The sequence below is a fragment of the Cibotium barometz genome, chromosome 36 (genome assembly GCF_041138505.1).
Source record: "Cibotium barometz isolate CiBa-2024 chromosome 36, ASM4113850v1, whole genome shotgun sequence".
NCBI classification, from domain to species: domain Eukaryota; kingdom Viridiplantae; phylum Streptophyta; class Polypodiopsida; order Cyatheales; family Cibotiaceae; genus Cibotium; species Cibotium barometz.
Genome location: NC_141081.1, coordinates 33225532 through 33243805, shown reverse-complemented (window position 1 = coordinate 33243805; position 18274 = coordinate 33225532). Strand labels below are relative to the sequence as shown.

At 43.0% G+C, this 18274-nt stretch overlaps 2 pseudogenes; both read left to right on the top strand.

Moving 5' to 3' along the window:
* The first annotated feature begins 4100 nt into the window (after positions 1-4100).
* On the top strand, positions 4101-5658 carry LOC147617830 (25S ribosomal RNA; annotated as a pseudogene).
* A 398-nt stretch (positions 5659-6056) lies between these two features.
* LOC147617829 (5S ribosomal RNA) lies at positions 6057-6175 on the top strand (annotated as a pseudogene).
* Positions 6176-18274: the final 12099 nt, after the last annotated feature.

Here is an 18274-nt window from a genome sequence, read left to right as displayed (position 1 = left end):
GTTGAAGAGAGAGAGAAGCTCCAGGTTCTCCAAAAGTAGAGGACTTTTAGGGGGGATAATAGAAAATATCATTATTTTAATGTAATACTGGCATGATATAGTTCATAGATTTTTTTACAAAAGACTAAGGATCTATTTATAGGTGAGGGAGGCCACTAACCAAGTCCAACTGGGTTCTAGAATTTTTCAGGTTCAGTTTGACTCAATTTGGACAAGATTTGGATCAGTTTGGCTCCCTTTTTATTTGGTCTGATCCAGGAGAGAGGAGAGATAAAAATATCTCAATTTTTTTGAATTTAAAACTCATCCACATGTGTGAATTAGGCGCCTACCTCAAAAGTCCCCCTCTCCTTACCAAGGTGTCAAAAATGCATCTAGTATTCTAAAATATCTCATTTTTTTAGTAATATCTCATAGTTTTTAACTAATAAACCTAGTACTCAGTCAACTCTTCATCTTATGTGAGAATTTACTCATTTTTGGATATTTTCTTTTATTCTTTGTATTTATCTCATCCCAACACTTGGATTAATCCAATTGGCCCATTGGAACCTTAATTGGACCATAATCCAAAAATTCATGAAAATGTAGACCCTTGCGCTATGGTCCTTGCCAATTTGCTCTGATATCAGTTGAAAGATCCCTACCTCCTCCGCGCAACGAATTCGGGGGTGCTAGCAGTGAAAGTAGCACTTCTTGCGCAGGGCAGAACCTCTCACTTGGGGCCTCGCCCACCACGGATATCCATACAAGAGACTAATCCCTCAGTTCTTCCACAATCGAGAACTCGAAAAAACTTCCCTTGCTCAGAAAGTATGAGCGAATCCTCCAAGATATTTTATTCTAACGTAGTCAAGGTCTTCACTAACCAAACTGATCCGATCGAACCCATAAATCTCATGGTCAGATCAAGGAAGAGACTTGCACTTGGATCATAGAGACCAACGCTTTTTTCCTCATCAAGGGGCACAACTGTTGATTCTTTTCCATAGAACAAAGACTATTTGGGATTTACTTCAACTATCGTAACTTAATAGAATTGAGTCTCATTTTAGGGATCCATCAGTCTAGCCTAACCCCATCCAATCCCATGGGTATTGAGTCTCATTTTAGGGATCCATCAGTCTAGCCTAACCCCATCCAATCCCATGGGTTAGCCAACCACTGTAGTGATAGGATCCATTTAGGAATTTGGTTATATTTTGCCCCGGGTACCAGGGAAAAGAGTTCCCAGGCCCCCTAGCCAGCACTTCAAGCAAGCTTCAAGATAGTCACACCACTTACACACCCAATATGAAATTGCCCGTTTCACAGATTCAGTTGTCTTTAAAATAATCTTTAATGAAACCATAGTATCATCGATCATAATCCTCCAAAATATCCAAGTTGAATTCTAAATTTCCAATCATTCTTTCATCGGTGTACCTATGGCATCATTGGCAACCAGAACGCTCACCACCTATTCACTTAGGGGCCTTTTCAATAGTTCCTAGCTCATAGTACCTGGAAATATATTCACTTATAAAAATCCAGATGGACTCTCTGTTGAAGATCACCAAGATCAATTAACAGATCCATATAAAAGAGCCATTGACTCATCTGTTGAGGACCAGCAAGGACAATCAACCAGATCCATGCCCGAGTTCAGAAAACAACTCTAACACCTTGTTCCATTTTCTTCACATCACACCCATACATATCATCACATCTCATTTACATCTATTCACATTCACATCCACATATATTCACATCACATCACATTTCATCCACATCTCATCACATTCACATATATTCACATCACATCACATTTCATCCACATCTCATCACATTTCATCCACATCTCATCACATTCACATCCAGCCTCTTGCGTCCCCACAGACTACAAACTCGATTCCCAGCTTTCGAGCCTCTGGCCTGTCGCCTACTACCTCAACTTACTAGTACTTACTTTTGTGCATGTCCAGACTCCAGTACGCACTGTGCCTACTAGCTTTTAAAGTTTGTGGGCCTGGCTAACTACAGAATCACATATTACGCACCATCCGTGGAAGATTATGATGTGTTGCATTTGTGCACCATGTGATGGTATGTGTCGCATTTGTGGCACCATCCTCTTGAGGGGAATTTGTAGCCTTGTAGGAAACTTTTACTTCCTTGGTCTTTTGTATATGGACCTTATTTGGCATTTGCACTTGGGTGGGGGTGGGGTGGAGGGGGAGGGGTCACTCATAAATATAGCATGTGGGTTCAATAGAAGGGGTTTTTAAAATATGTAAGCATAGCATGTGGGTTCAATAGAAGGGGTTTTTTAAATCCTTTTTTCACATATTTTTTACATATAGAACGGTGCCATTTAAAGGGGGTATTTACACATTGAAAAAGGGTGTGTTCTATTCATGAAAAATTTATAGATAAGGGGTTTTTTAATTAATCCTTGAATGCACATGATATAGAGAGTTAACATATAGTAAAGGGGGGTATTTACACATGGAAAAAAGGTGTGTTCTATTTATGAAAAATTTATAGATAAGGGGTTTTTAAATTAGGCCTTGAATAATGCACATGATATAGAGAGTTGACATATAGTAAAGGGGGGTATTTACACATAGAAAAAGGGTGTGTTCTATTTGAAAAAATTATAGATAAGGGCTTTTTAAATTAGGCCTTGAATAATGCACATGATATAGAGAGTTGACATATAGTAAATCCCCTAAGCCTTTGCGTTTTCATAACCATGAAGGTTTGGATGCTTAGTCCTCTTATATGAATCTTTTATAATTACTGTCGTTAAATGCCATCATAATAGAAGCTACATTCCATGAAAGAAAAAGAGAGCCACACAAAAAGGTTTTACTTCTATTGATGATGTCCTATGATATCATGCCCACTTATAGAATGCTTATGTTTGTGTTTACAAAAGTTAAAGATAAATATTGATTTTCTATATATTAAGAACCATAACTATGGCCCATGTATAATTTTAAAAGTAAAATAATTGTTCTTCGTATGTTCATTTTGTGAGGATCAAATATTTCAATCAAATAGGCTTATCAATAGTTCTAACATAACCTAGCTATCATAAGATAATTTATTAAGCTTTTATAAATATTTCTATTTGGTGATGAATCATGGAGTTAGTAGGCTAATTTTTTTTTCTATTTTTTCCTAGCTTATAGCCACTTGACTAGTTCACACTGCTATAAGTGTCCAATCGGCCATCTAACACTAGCCACATATTATGTCCACATAACATGGGGCATAACATTCTCTCTCTCTCTCTCTCTCTCTCTCTCTCTCTCTCTCTCTCTCTCTCTCGTATGCACAGAAATATTGAGAACTCGGAATGGGTAAGTCCTGTGGTCATCAAGAAGAAAAAGGATGAAAGATGGAGAATTTGTATAAGCCTCTTAATGCTGCCACAAAGAGAGACCACTACTCTTCTTTGTCTTATATATATGAAATTCTTGACTCTATGTAGCTGGGCAGCATGAACGATACAATATATGTGATGAATATTTTGGCTATTTTCAACTCAGAATTGCTCCTCTAGAAGACCAAAAAAAGACCACTTTCATTACTCCATGGGGTTGTTTTTGTTACAGAGTACTTCCTTTTGGGCTTACAAATGGTCCATCTTGCTTTCAACTCAAAATTGCTCCTCTAGAAGACCAAAAAAAGACCACTTTCATTACTCCATATGGGGTTGTTTTTGTTACAGAGTACTTCCTTTTGGGCTTACAAATGGTCCATCTTGCTATCAAAGAAGAACTAACCATGTTTTTGCCCACTTGCAATCTCATATCCACTTGCATGCAAGCCTCCACCTCATAAACCTCACAATTAGCCCATCAATTAGACCGATATGTACCTTCTTATACCCTAATCATGGGCTTACAACCCTTTACCTCAACTACTAGCATGAGTCACCCCTACACCACATTATCACCTTGCCAACTTCTTATAATCCCCTCACATGCCTTGCTCACTAGGGTCCAAAACACGGGACATAATACATATCTTATCAAATTAAGATATGGTTCCATAGCCATATCTTATCACATGATGACATGGTTATAAATCCAAAATTACCCAATGGCTCTTTGAAGATATAGCCCTAGAGACATCTTATCAAATATAATCCATAAGAATGGATTGTACGATTCACAATCTCACATGTAATGGCCATGTAGACAATTACGGCGGCGGCAAGCCTCCACGTGCCGACCGGGCGACGGTCGTAGAACGTCGTCCCTCGCGGGGGGCGGCCCTCACTAGGGCGGTGAACAACCATCTCAGAACTGGTACGGAGGACAAGGGAAATCCGACTATTTAATTAAAACAAAGCATTGCGATAGTCCCTAGGATGTTGACGCAATGTGATTTCTACCCAGTGCTTTGAATGTCAAAGTGAAGAAATTCAACCAAGCACGGGTAAACGGTGGGAGTAACTGTGACTCTCTTAAGGTAGCCAAATGCCTCGTCATCTAATTAGTGACACGCATGAATGAATTAACAAGATTCCCATTGTCCCTATCTACTATCTAGCAAAACCACAGCCAAGGGAACGGGCTTGGAAAAATCAGCGGCGCGGCGGGGAAAGAAGACCCTGTTGAGCTAGTCCGACTTTGTGAAATGACTTGAGAGGTGTAGAATAAGTGGCTGGAACAAGTGAAATACCACTACTTTTAATGTTATTTTACTTACTCTGTGAGGTGGAGGCGGGGCTTGGCCCCTACTTCTGGTCTTAAGGCACGCTCGCGCGCCGATCCAGGCGGAAGACATTGTCAAGTGGGGAGTTTGGCTGGGGCGGCACATCTATTAAAAGATAACGCAGGTGTCCTAAGGTGAGCTCAACGAGAACAGAAATCTCGTGTGGAACAAAAGGGTGAAAGCTCATTTGATTTTTATTTTCAGTACGAATACAAACTGTGAAAGCATGGCCTATCGATCCTTTAGTCTTTCGAAATTTGAAGCTAGAAGTGTCAAAAAAGTTACCACAGGGATAACTGGCTTGTGGCAGCCAAGTGTTCATAGCGACGTTGCTTTTTGATCCTTCGATGTCGGCTCTTCCTATCATTGCGAAGCAGAATTTGCCAAGTGTTGGATTGTTCATCCACCAAGGGAACGTGAGCTGGGTTTAGACTGTCGTGAGACAGGTTAGTTTTACCCTACTGATGAGCGATGCCGCAATAGTAATTCAACTTAGTACTACGAGAGGAACCGTCGATTCACATAATTGGTCATTGCGCTTGGTTGAGCCAGTGGCACAAAGCTACCATATGTAGGATTATGACTGAATGCCTCTAAGTCAGAATCCATGCTAGACGCAGTGCTCTCTACCTCCCCCGTTGTTACCCGACTTGTAGTAGGGGTGCTTGTGCATCCCCGAGAGCATGTGACGAGAGCCTCCCCCGCCGAGGCGACGGAAGTGGCCACCTCGGGGGCTCTGAATGGAAATTCCAGATGATCAGGGAGATGAATCCTTTGTAGATGACTTAAATATGTGGTCGGGGAGATGAATCTTTTGTAGATGACTTAAATATGTGGTCGGGGAGATGAATCCTTTGTAGATGACTTAAATATGTGGCCGGGTATTGTAAGTGGCAGAGTAGCCTTACTGCTACGATCCACTGAGATTCAGCCTGCTTGTACCAATTTGTCCCCTTCTCTCCTTCCGACGAGCGGGGTTTGCATGTGCCTTGGAGCGCGAGTGTCCGCGGTGGCCTTTTCCGCGAGGCGGCATAAGTCCCCACCACAAGGCGTGTCGTGCACTTGCTTGCCTCTGCTGGACTCCAGTGGAACGAACGAACTAGTTCAAGCGCCCGCGGCTCGACTTGGGGGCATTGCATGAAGCCCTCGTGCTGGACTTGAGTGGAACGGCTCCGTAGCAATCTAAAGCATCGAGCAAAAAGTCCTACTACGGAGGAGTGTTTCTTCAAAGTGCCCATGTGGGTGATGGACTTGGACGGGTGTGCGAAGGAGTGTTTTCTCCCAAGTGTTTCTGATGGGAAACGCCCTCTTATGTTTGTCTTGTACTGCCTCCGATTCGCCTCCTTGGATGTGGTCATACTAGCGCTAATACACCAGATCCCATCAGAACTCTGCAGTTAAGCATGCTTGGGCTAGAATAGTACTGGGATGGGTGACCTCCCGAGAAGTCCTGGTGCTGCACCCTTTTTTTGGGATGGGGCATCGCTGACATGTTGTGCTTGGGTCCCCCTTGGGTCAACGCACATCACGCAGCACTAGACAACCCCCCCGATATGCCCTCACACCCCAGCCTCACCCCCCCCGCACGTCGGCCTCACCCCCGTCGCCCCAACGTCGCCCCCACACCCGGGCCTCACCCCCCTCTGCTCGACGTCGCCCCCACACCCCGGCCTCACCCCCCGATGTCGCCCTCACACCTCCCCCCTGACATCGCCCCCACACCTTAGCCTCACCCGCTCGCCCTCCCTTGGACGTCGCCCATGCACCCCGACCTCACCCCCCCCGACGTCGCCCTCACACCTCGGCTTCACCCCGATGTCGCCCACACACCCCGGCCTCACCCCCCCGCCGCCCTCCCCCCGACGTCACCCTCACACCTCGGCCTCACCCGCCCACCTTCAACCCTACCCCGGCCTCACCCCCCCGCACGTCGCGCTCACTCGCCCCCCATGTCGCCCTAACACGTCAGCCTAACTGCCCCCCCTGTCGTCCCCACACCTCGACGTCACCTCCCCGCACGTCGGCCCTCGCCCCCCAGATGTCGCCCTCACACCCCGGCCTCACCCTGTCGCATGTCCCCCCTGCACGTCAGCCTCACCCCCCACCCCCCCGGCACGTCAGCCTCACCCCTTGCCTTGGTGTCACACCCCCCGCCCCCCGTGGCATGTAGGCCTCACACCCCGCCCCCCGTGGCATGTAGGCCTCACACCCTGTAGTCCCCCCCCCCCACGCCGGCCTCACCCCCCGCCCCGATATTGCCCCCCCCGGCACGGCGGCCTCGCCCCTGCATCACCCTCACCCCCCGCCCCGCCAACGTCCCCCCCCCCCCCCCGAGGCACGCCTCGCCCCGACGTCGCCCTCACACCCCGCAATCCCCCCCTCCCTGGCACGCCGACCTCACCCCCCACCACGGCCTCGCCCCCCCCCCCCCCCCCCCCCCCCCCCCGCACGCCGGCCTCACACCGCGCAGCCGTCCCCCCCCCCCGCCCGCCCGCCCCAACGTCGCCCTTTGAAATTGACACTGAATCATACGAATTTGTGGTAGAACAACTTTACAAGCAAGGAAAAGATGGGAATTTGCGGTCTCTCCACCAAATTATAAATATGTGGCCCCGAAGTGTTATGAAGTGCCAAAAGTAATAGTCGTATTTGAAGATGACTTGCCATATTAGAAATATAAAAGTAGTAAGAGTGGCTTATCTCACCGCCGTCATTGAGAAAAACAAGGTCAAGAAAAATAATATTTATCTTTTATAACTTAAAAAAAGTATTAAAATTTATAATTTATTTAAAACTAAAAAAATTAAGGTAAAATATTTTATAGATATGAATAATTTGGTCGATTTTGGAAGAACTCATAATGCCCAAACAACCTAAAAGGTTGAGGGTTGCAATCTAGAATTCAAAAGAATTCGTAAAGGAGAGAGCTATTAGGATTGCTGCTCTTTAGAGGGAACATGAAAAGCATCCACACACGTCTTGGATCACAGACCTCTTGACCACAGTTAGATCAGAGCTGCAGTTGGCCATGGACAGGAGGGTTGAGTTTGCGTTTCATGCGAACGAGGCTTTTTGGACTCAGATGGGTGGCAGATGCAACAAGCAATTTTTTTCAGCACACATCTTCCCATAGCAGGGATTTTGTGAGGTACTTGCAGGATTCACAGGGTGAGGTTCAGAGGGGTATTGCTTCATACTTTTATCGGACTTTGTTGATTGCAGAGGCTCCCTCTCCGCAGAGAGATGTGGCATGCCAAAAAGTTTGGGAGTGCATGCCCATGCTCATTACAGACGCTATGTGTTTTTCCCTAAATGCCCCTTTTTCGAAGGATGAATTCCTTCACGCTTTGCATGCTCTTTCCAAGGAGTGCCATTGGTTATAGACCTTCTCAGTGCACTACTTTTTAGTTGACAAGAAGGAGGTTGGGTCTGGTGGGGGGACCCTAGGGGTGGTAGTTCCTTGTTGCTGACATTGGTGCTACATTGGGGGCTACCTACGTGATGGAGATAGGTCTTCCCATCCTAGTATTATGAAGTACGTGACTTTAGTGAGGACCATGACCATGCCAAATTTGCATGCATGGTTGGCACATATACTATGTAGCTCGTAGTGGAATTGATTAGCCCGGACCCTTCTTGAGGCAACCCAACAAGCCTAAGCTACACCTATTATATCTGTCGATCCAACCAATAGAGGTGTATGAGGAATGGGTGGCAGGGCATGAAGCACCACCGTCAACTCTTGTCATATTCTCCTACTCCACTCTATCCTCATTCGTCCTGCATGTGATGATGATGTTCCTTACAATGTTGTACACTACTGCAACGAGCTTTTGGTAGGGCCTTCGAGGTTCTAGGGAGGTGGAGAGCATCTCAAATGGCAATGTGAGAGGAAGAGCAAAGACAAGTCCAAAAGGGTCCTTATTTGTGTTGGTGCATTAGTTGTATATCAAGATGAAGCACATGCAGTTACAGAGATCATGGCCCTAGGTGGGCAATGCTGCCATGCCACCTACTAGTCCCACACTATCTAGGAGTGCCATGACCTCTTGCATGATCATGGCCCTAGGTGGCAATGCTGCCATGCCACCTACTAGTCCCACACTGTCTAAGAGCTCTATATATACCATGCCACCTACTAGTCCCACACTGTCTAAGAGCTCTATATATATGTGTGTGTGTGTGTGTGTGTGTGTGTGTGTGTGTGTGTATATATATATATATATATATGTATATAGACATTATATATATATATATATATATATACACACACATACATACATACATACATACATATATATATATATATATATATATACACACATTATGGAAAGTGGGCAGTCGGGTGGACTTGAGAATCTTTGGGTACTTTCTTTTCAAAAAGAAACTGTTTGAAAACCTAGTTAGGGAATACCCTTCATCTCCTCTGAGAAGAAGGTCAAGAGAAGGTCCTCATATAAGTCAGCAGTCATGTCCATCTCCTCGATGCAGTTGACAATACGAGCGTAAGAGGACAATGGCACTCTCGCCTCCATCTGAAAAGAAAAGAAATTGTTTAAATCTCATTTTTTGTGAGAAAAACAATCACACAACTCACCCCATCAATAAAAACCATCGCTCTGATATCAAATGTGTCACATACATGTGTGCGCGTGCATGCATGTCACATACATATATATGTATATATGTATGTATGCGACACGCACATATATATACACATATATATATGTCATATACATACATATATATATATACACATACATATATATGTTATCAAAATATGCAGCGGAAAGAGACCTAACACAGGCTGAGAGCGTGCGATTGGGGACCTAGCTACTAATGGGGCCCAAGAAAGCAACAATGTTCCATTACTAAATGCTCTAAACTCGAGAAGTACCTTGGATTGTCATTATGCTTCAGAAGGTAAGGAACCTCTCCAAAGTGCGGAGTCTATAGATTTATTATAGGAAACTACTAATGAAAACTCAAGAGATATAAATGGCATGACTTCTACTATAGGGACTACAACAATCATTGCCTCCTCGTTTCATAAATTGCTAGTAGAGAATTTGTTGCTACAACTAGATAATTGTGCATCAGAGAACAAAAATCGGTACTTATTTGCATACCTTTCTCTACTTGTTTCAAGAGGTGTCTTCAAGTCAGTTCATATACCATCATTTCTGGATATTCTTAATTCTATATCGATGTCATGAAATTAAAACAGGCATACAATCATTCCTTGATATTCCAATTTACATCCCTTCAACAAGGGTTCCAATCTCTAGACTCTCCATTGAAGGCCAACTGACCAACTAACGAGATCTGGATTCCAAGTGCCATGAAAATGGAATCCTTCAGGGATGTCAACCGGATTGCAGCAAATACTTTGCGTAAGTGGCAGAATCTTTGAGCTTAGCTTCTTGCTCCTTTCCCTCCTTAATAGCTGACTATATACATTCTTTTTTGGCCTTTTCATTGCTTACACATTATGGAGTTTTGTGAGTTGTTCCTGGGTTAGAGGACCATAATAAATATGCAAATTTGCTTCCATTCACAAAGGATGGAAGTTGCAATCCATCTAAGGTCTCTAATCTTACAGTTCCACTCTTGGGGAAAACTCCACAATACCTCAAAGTTTTAGTTTCTTCTTTGTCTTCTTTACATGGTACATGAGGACTAGATCCCCTTCTTTGAGCTTTCTTCATCTACAGCCTCCTCATCCTCATCCTCTTCTTCTTGTGCCTCCCAAGGGGTTGCATGACACCAAAGCTACTAGAAGCTACAGCAATACTCGTGCTTGCTCCAATAAGAGGAGCTGAAATTTCATCCTCTCCCTCTGTCATTGCTTGTAAAGCAAGCAGCCTCTCATCATCTTTCTCCTTGTTGAGCATATCCAAGCTGACACTTTAAAAAAAACACATTTTTTTCCCCAAACATGGCCACGTATGAAACAGTCATTTCATACGCGTAGATGAAGAAGATAGTTCTTAAACTTCATAAGGTAATGCCTAACAAGTTTGCTTGATGCATCTTTACGTTCCTTGTAATACATAATTTGCTCTGGCTGTAAAATCTCCTCAAGTTCTTCCACCTTTGGTGGATCTTCACTGATTGACTCAGTGAACTCCAACCCTACATACTTCCAAAGGAGACTTACATGAAAAGCATTGTGTATTTTCCAATGACTAGGTAATGCCAATCTAAATGCCACTGCATTAATTTGCTTGATCACTTGAAAAGGCCCATAATACCTTGTAGCAAGCCTAGGGTAGGCACCCTCTGCCACACATCTTTCTAAGTCTAGCTTTCTCAAATTTCAAAATACCCAATCATTTTCTTTGATGTCCACTTGGCTTCTATGCTTGTCTGCAACCCTCTTTTGCTTGTCTTGAGACCTTGCAATGGCTATCCGCACCTGAGCAAAGGCAATACCCAAGTCTTTTACATACTCATTTGTTGCAAAAATATCATCTTTTATACGAAGGATGGGTGGTAAAACCACCTTGCCATAAACGATTTCAAACGGGGCCTTTCCCGTGGATGCATGCACCATGTTGTTAGAAGCAAATTCCACAAGCGGTAAGTACTTCTCCCATGAAGACTTTTGATCTGGTACATAACATTTCAAGAGATCTAACACGGCTGAATTTGCAGCTTCACTTTGCCCATCCGTGATAGGTTGATAAGAAGTCCAATTTGGGGCCCATATTTTCAAACAAAGCACGCCAAAAGAGACTTGTAGTCCTGGGATCTCTATCTCCTACAATGGATTTCGGCATTCCATGATGCTTGAACACTTATGCAAGATACATTTTAACCTTATGCTCGGCCTTGATGGTCTTCTTGACTGGCAAGAAATGAGCCTACTTGCTAAACCTGTCCACAGTTATCCAAATAGCATCATTACCCTGCTGGGTACGGGGCAAATCCATAATGAAATCCATTGTAATACTTTCCCATGGCTGTGTGGGAATAGGTAATGATTGAAGTAAACTTGGTGCTTTTTACCTATTAAATTTCACCTTTTGATAGGTGATACATGCATGTACATATGCCTCTATGTCCTTGCGCATACCTGGCCAATAGAAATACCTCTCAATCATATGCGTAGTAGGCATAATACCTCTATGACCAGCATAAGGAGGAGCATGGCACTCATCCAAAACCTTTTGCCTCATGTTAGAGACTACACATAGGCAATTGTCCTTCATGACATACCCATCTTTAATCACATATGAGGGCCCTCCTCACCTATAAATAGAGCCTCTCCCTTGTGTTTTTTACATTGTGTTGGGTATTCTCATTGTTGTTATGCTCATTTGAGTGGCTCTCTCTCTCTCTCTCTCTCTCTCTCTCTCTCTCTCTCTAGCCTTTTAGAGGAAACCCTTGATTCTTGCCCATAAACCCTAGTATTTTCTCACCCTAATCCTCTTCTTGAGAATAGACAAAGCTCTCAATGGTGGCCAAGGAGCTAGTGGATCTCTTCTCTTTAAGCATCTCAACTCCAAGCTACTTCTATTAAGGGATGTAAGCCTAAACCCTTGAGTGTTTACACTCTCTCTTCATTTATGCATAGAATGTTATGCTTTCAACTCTTAAGATTTTTATGCTTTTAATCCATATAAGATTATATTAATGTTATGCTTTTCAATTCTTAAGAGGATTATGCTTTCAATTCTTTTAAGAGAATTATGCTTTCAATTCTTAAGAGAATTATGATTTAATTCTTAAGAGAATTACGCTTTTCAATTCTTAAGAGGATTATGCTTTCAATTATGGAGAGGGTATGCTTTCAAAATTATTAGGAAGGTTATGCTAGAATTAGCCTTCTAAATTGAGAAAAATTTCCAAATGTAGCTAAGTTATGGCAAAATTTAGTATACATAAATATTTAGATACCAAAAGTAGAAGTCCCATCACATGTGCTTATGCATGCATATGCATAAACAAGTTTAGATTCCAAAAGAGGAAGTCTCATCACATGTGTTTATGCATACATATGCATAAACAACTTTAGATACCAAAAGAGGAAGTTGTGTTCATGCATAATTGAGTTTAGATTCCAAAAGAGGAAGTTTGCTCACATGTGTTCATGCATAATTGAGTTTAGATTCCAAAAGAGGAAGTCTCATCACATGTGTTTATGCATGCATATGCATAAATAGTTTAGATTCAAAAAGAGGAAGTCTTATCACATGTGTTTATGCATGCATATGCATAAATAGTTTAGATGCCAAAAGTGGAAGTCTCATCACATGTGTTTATGCATACTTATGCATAAATAATTTTAGATGCTAAAAGAGGGAATTTCATCATATGCGTTTATGCATGCTTATGCATAAATGAGTTTAGATATCAAAAGAGGAAGTTACACTATATGTGTTTATGCACTTATGCATAAATGAGGTTAGAGGAAGTTTTCATCACGTGTTTATGCATGCTTATGCATGAAGAAGCAGCCCTTGAGTGAAGTGCTAGGACACCTAAGAAGGACCCTAGAGGGTGCTGACCATGCGGTTCACACTCCTTGTCGCCTATGATACCTGTTGAGGAAGAATACAAAGAGTTGGAGAGAAGTTGTGTATCAAATATATGATGTGTGAAAATTGGAATCCGGATCTCGTTGGTTAGTCAACTGGCCTTCAAGGGATTGGAACCCTTATTGAAGGGATGTAATTTGGAATATCAAGAAATTATGGAATTTGAAATATCAAGAAATGATGGTATGCTTGTTTTTTTGTATTTGCATTACGCTGGTGGAAACTTGGGGACTCCATTCCCTTGTACTTAGGTACAATAACACTGATGCCGATGAGGGGGCTTGGGAATTCATTCCCTTGTACCCAAGCACCACCCCCCACAACAAAAACAATTTATAATTCCACCCACCCATTTGCCAATGGGTTGGCTAGCCCAAGGGATTGGATGGATCGGTGGACTTTTCTAGCTTAAGTTGTTAAGTTGTTAAGTTGTTTACAAGTACAAGTATAGTTAACACCGATGCCGATGAGGGGGCTTGGGAATGCATTCCCTTGTACCCAAGCACCACCCCCCACAACAAAAACAATTTATAATTCCACCCACCCATTTGCCAATGGGTTGGCTAGCCCAAGGGATTGGATGGATCGGTGGACTTTTCTAGCTTAAGTTGTTAAGTTGTTTACAAGTATAAGTATAGTTAAGATTCTTGATCCCGTCAAATAAGTCATTAGAACTTTCCCTAATGGAATCACCTAAATCTTCTCGGTGAGCAAATTTTTCTTGGTCTCGGTCCACGAAGAACTGTAGGACTAGTCTCTTGCCCGGACATCCATGGGCGAGGCCCTGAGTGGGATGCTCTACCCCTTAGAATTAGATCTTCCGCTACCTAATTAAATTGGAATGCACAGGGTGTGGTCTTACACTTTTTCTATCAAAAAGTCTATTTTCCCCAAGGGCTCCACACTACCCGAGTAAGGACCTGGTGGACCAAATTTGATCATTTCAAACTTAATTTTTTTGGCTTGGCATGGCTTGCTTATGCCCAGCAGTTCAAGGAGAGGTTCTATGTTCAATTCTTGTCTCCCAATGCATTGAATGAAATAACAATGGAGTGGGATTGTGTTGGACATCTCATCTCCAACATATTTTTACTCCATTTAATGCCACTATTAAGATGCGTGAAGACGGTATGTGTAGCATTTATGCACCATCTGTGGGAGATTATGATGTGTTGCATTTGTGCACCATTTGATGGTATGTGCAATTGTGCACCATCCATCCCCATGATTATGTATGTGTCCCATTAGTGCACCATTTAATGGCGCATGTGCTGCATGTGTGCACCATCCGTACAATTGTGAGAGACAGTGGTGGTGGACGGCAGAGAGCATAGTGCCCATTGTGAGAGATTGTGGTGGTGTACAGTGGTGGTGGATGGCAGAAGACATAGCACCCATTATGAGAGACAGTGGTGGTGGACGACAGAGAGCATATCTCCCGTTGTGAGAGCATAATCTTCATGTATAAGAGGCTTGTGCATGAGACATGCTAATTTACCTTAAGAGCAAAGACATGTTCATTTACGTTAAGAGAATGAGACTTATGCATAAGCCTCTCATGCATTGCCCCCCCCTTCCTTCTTTCGTGTTTTCACCCCCCTCCCCCCTACTCTTTTGGTTGCCCCCCCTCCTCCTCTTTCCTTCCCTCCTTGGCAGGTTTTTTTCTCTCAATTCCTCGAGAATTTCTTTTTCGACTAGTTTTGGTATTTCCTGGTCTTTTCCCCCAGGATGACTCCATGGCAGTCGCTCCGTCATCCCCGACCGAGACCGCCGTTATGCATATATACATAAGGTGTATGCATAATCCCCATAGAAACATTCTTACACATAAAGTGTATGGATGTGAATGTTAGTGCACATGAGATGCATGTATAGGATTGTATTTACATATGAGATGCATACCAAGGAATAGCATTTATACATAAGGTGTATGCATAGAGTACATAGAAATGGTCTTATACATAGGATGTATAATTGAGGCAGTGTACAAATATCCATTTATGTGCAGAATCACCGATTGTTGAGGCAGCATACTCGTTTATTTTGTGCAGAATCGCCGATTTGAGGCAGCACACTCATTTATTTTATGGAGAATTGCCGATTTGAGGAAAACCCATGTAGGAATACAATCATTGTCAGTGCTACTGTTTGCAATGTGTAGACTCCCATGGCCATCCAAGCTCATCTTAGGCCTCATTTTGGCCCACAAAGAAGTTAGAGGATTTCTAGGGCTTACGAGATGGTATCACATATTCATTCAAAGATATGCTAAGATTTCCTCTCCTCTGACCAACCTTCTTGATAACTCATGTTGGACAAATTTGTAGCCATTTTAAAGTACTTAAAGTGTTTTGGCACCTGTCTCGTGCCTTCTACCTTTAAACTCTCTTCCTCAATTTGTTGCTTGGTCTCTTTTTATGCTATGGCTAACTTCTTGTTTTGAGCCTTTCGTACTGCGCACGAACCCTGCTCTAGCAAGCTAAGAATTATTTTTGTTCCAGCAACAAATAGACCTTTGAGAGAGAGATGTGTACATGGGCATGAGAGAGACTAAGAGAGAGAGAGATGTGTACATGGGCATGAGAGAGATGTGTTTGCAGGCATGAGAGAGACTAAGAGAGAGAGATGTGTACATGGGCATGAGAGAGACTAAGAGAGAGAGAGATGTGTACATGGGCATGAGAGAGATGTGTTTGCAGGCATGAGAGAGCCAAGATCATGAAGATTTTCATCATGAAACTTGAAGATCATGAAGATTGCCATCATGAGAGAGATGGGGCATGAGAGAGCCAAGATCATGAGGGTAAAAGAAGCAAAGTTATAGTACTACAACTCTCCAATACAACTTGATTTTAAAATCCCTTGAGAACACCTTCAAAATAGGGCTGCAAAAATAAAACAAATCACTTTCGAAAAAGCAAAAACATTAAAAAATGCAAAAATTAAAAAAGACAAACCATGCGATGTGGATTTTTTTAATCATGGACTGAAGTTGGCAAACTACCGAAAGGTGTTCCAAATTAGTTGGAACCAGATGCGGATCCAAATTAGTTGGATGCTACCAGATGCAGATCTCTTTCTAGATTTTTGTACCTCCAAATTGGTACGAGGAAATGATAATCTTCTTAGAAGGAGGGGTCTTTTTAGCAAGCATGACCATCGCAAAAGGTTAGCTCTTTGGAGGAGTAAAACCTTTTTTGGTTATTGATGGCCAACTCTATAAGATGGGAATCAACCAAGTCATTCATTTGTGTGTATAGCTGCATGAACAGATGGCAATACTTACAATGGCCAACTCTATAAGATGGTTATTGATGGCCAACTCTATAAGATGGGAATCAACCAAGTCATTCATTTGTGTGTATAGCTGCATGAACAGATGGCAATACTTACAACAAAGGCAAGGGATTAGTGATGGTCATTTCTTTGGCAAGGTAACAAGCACAAAGTTTTTCAAGCCAGCTTTCACTCATCATGTTTCACGTTTTCGCACAGTTAAATCCAGTTTTTAAGATTCTACAAGCCATTCCTAGGGTCCTTCCCTTAGGTATGCATCAATAAGCCATTCATCTACATTTTTGCACAACATATAGGCTTGCATAGGCTTGCATAGGCTTGCATCAGTATTGTAGTCATCCTAGCAGTCATCCCTTGCATCTTGCATTCTCCAAGGCTTACAAGGAGTTCTCTGGGGAAGAATGAGATCCATCATCAAAGGAGGGAATGGAGTTTTGGGCTTCAAGTGATGATCTCGAGATGATGATATGGTGTTAATGACCTTGAATGGGTCTGGCAAGGAGTATGGTCAGTTTTAGACCTCCATTAGAGTTCGAGATGACTTTCTTGAGTTTCAGGAATTGATTGCTCTCCTCATTCATGTGAGGAGATGACTATTGTGGGATGTTCAAATTCTATGTTACTATGTACATGAAGATGATTGGAAGCTTTCTCTTCACTGATCTAAACCACTGACCTGCCATGCCATCCAGGGTGAGCCCAAAAGTGCTCACTTTCACTGAGTCATCTATGTGGCCGAAGGCTTCACAAATCTGATTGAACATCTCAAGATGGGGATCTCTCTCCTTGCTAAATCTACATCCTCGTTGTTGGTAGATTGGCTCTTTGGCCACCCTATGGCCAAAGGGCAGCTACCATTAATGGTCCCAATAGTGTGTCTGAATTATCCTTCTTCCTAGAGTAAGGAGAGAAATAATATTGCTTTAACCACAAAGGGCCTCACAGAGTGCCTTGTGAAGTGAATGACTTTCTTTGTAAGATTCCTCCCCTTTGCAGCTTCTTAAGAAGAAGAATTCATCCCTTCTACCTAATGTGAGATGAGGACATCTCGTGTCTTCGAGTAGGAGAGGATGTAAGATTTCTCCCCTGCAGCTTCTTAAGATGAATAATTCATCCCTTCTACCTATTACGAGATGTCCTGTCCAGTACAAGGCTCCATCTCCCTCTCCTGATGTAACTACACAGGGCTCCCTCTCCCTCTCCTGCGACATCTTAAGATGAATAATTCATCTTCCCTTCTACCTATTACGAGATGTCCTGTCCAGTTACAAGGCTCCATCTCCCTCTCCTGATGTAACTACACAGGGCTCCCCTTCCCTCTCCTGCAGGGCTCCCTCTCCTGATGTAACTACACAGGGCTCCCCTTCCCTCTCCTGCAGGGCTCCCCTTCCCTCTCCTGCAGGGCTCCCTCTCCCTCTCCTAATGGAACTGCCCTCTCCTAATGTAACTGCACAAGGCTCCCTCATCTTTCACTCAAAGGAGATGCCTTGTTGGTGGTGGAGTAGGTTTACCAGTAAACATGAAGGACGTGGATTATTATTTAAAATTCAATTATACCGCCACAATGCTTCATTTAAGAGGAACATCTTAGAGAAGAAGATTTCGATGGTAGGATAGAGGCCTACCATGGTGGTGACGGGTGACGGAGAATTAGGGTTCGATTTTGTAGAGGGAGCCTGAGAAACGGCTACCACATCCAAGGAAGGCAGCAGGCGCGCAAATTA